General features: G+C 44.2%; 1 protein-coding gene and 1 long non-coding RNA gene across 2 annotated transcripts in view; both read right to left on the reverse strand.

Annotated features, from left to right (window-relative positions):
* The window catches only part of LOC102752968 (neurobeachin-like), a gene marked incomplete at its 3' end in the record, with an annotated part of 248,705 nt that overhangs the window by 114,042 nt on the left and 133,079 nt on the right, over positions 1-1,584 (reverse strand). The gene's annotated exons all lie outside the window — the stretch shown is intronic.
* The window catches only part of LOC107183753, a 14,179-nt gene that overhangs the window by 5,230 nt on the left and 7,365 nt on the right, over positions 1-1,584 (reverse strand). The window lies entirely within an intron of this gene.

A 1,584-nucleotide genomic window follows, 5' to 3' on the forward strand; every position in this document is an offset into this window, starting at 1 on the left:
AGTGTTGGCTGCCACTACACATCTCTGTAGATATATCCTATCTAATAAAGAGGGGATATGCTAATTGACCCTCACACTGTCGCAAAGATGGCGGCACCCACAGCCAATAAGGAGGGAATATGCTAATTGACTGCCATGCCCTCAAAGATGGCAGTGCCCACAGCCACAAGATGGCCGACAGGTGAAGGCAGTTGTGGGCAATCAGACCAGCAGGGGAGGGCAGATGGGGGTGACCAGACCTGCAGGGGAGGGCAGTTGGGGGCAACCAGGCCAGCAGGGGAGGGCAGTTGGGGGCAATTGGGTCAGCAGGGGAGGTCAGTTGGGGCCAATCAGGCCAGCAGAGGAGCAGTTAGGTGTTGATCAGGCTGGCAGGGGAGTGTTTAGGGGGTGATCACCTGGCAGGCAGAAGAGGTTAGGGGAAATCAGGAAGGCAGGCAGGCAAGTGGTTGGAAGCCAGCAGTCCCAGATTGTGAGAGGAATGTCTGACTGCCGGTTTAGGCCCGATGGTATCAGACCTAAATCGGCAGTCAGACATCCCCCAAGGGGTCCCAGATTGGAGAGGGTGGAGGCTGGGCTGAGAGACAACCCCACTCTTGCACGAATTTTGTGCACCAGGCCTCTAGTATAAAATAAAATCCGAGTGATGTAAGATGGCATTTATATTTTTCTCAGAAAATATTTAGCTCTTATTGGGTTTGCTGGCTAAATATGACAAACTCCAATGTAATACACCAGGTTGAAATAAAGAAATTTAAAAATTCTAATATTGTTCACTGACATAGAACTTGATACAAAATTTACTCTAACTGAAATAAATAATCTATGGAGTTAATATGTTGAGGACAGTCCAATTAAATGGAGGTTATAGGAAACACCCCTAGGCACTTGGGGGAGTGAAAGAAAGCCAGTAACAGGATATGGGAAGGGAAAGTGGAGCTTTGGCGACACTCCCTGTTCTCCTTTGGTCACTCAGACTACATTGTTCATTGCTTACTAGTTATTTGGAACATATCCAAAGGATTGGACTTGTTTCTTTGGAACATTTTAAAAAGAGAATAATTTTTCTCTTCTTTTAATCTATAGTACAATTCTTATGGATTCTGAGTTGTCCGGGCAACATGCACTGTAGAACCTAGAGGGAGGAAGTGAGGCTCTGCAGTTTCCTCTTTCCAAAGCCCCAGAGAAATTCAACAACCATTTTTGATAAAAACTCAGCAAGGTGGGAGTAGAAGGATCATACCTCAACATAATAAAAGCCATATATGACAGGCCCACAGCCAACATCACACTCAATGGACAAAAACTAACACCATTTCCCCTAAGAACAGGAACAAGACAGGGATGCCCACTCTCACCACTCCTGTTCGATATACTACTGGAAGTATTAGCCATTGCAATCAGACAAGAAGAAATAAAAGGCATCCAAATTGGAAAAGAAGAAGTAAAACTGTCGTTTTTTGCACATAACATACTGTACAAAGAAAACCCTAAAAGCTCCATAAAAAATTATTAGACTTAATAAATTTGGCAATGTAGCAGGATACAAAATTAACACCAAGAAATCTATGGCATTTCTATACACCA

Source organism: Myotis davidii, unplaced genomic scaffold, assembly GCF_000327345.1.
Source record: "Myotis davidii unplaced genomic scaffold, ASM32734v1 scaffold1663, whole genome shotgun sequence".
NCBI classification, from domain to species: Eukaryota; Metazoa; Chordata; class Mammalia; order Chiroptera; family Vespertilionidae; genus Myotis; species Myotis davidii.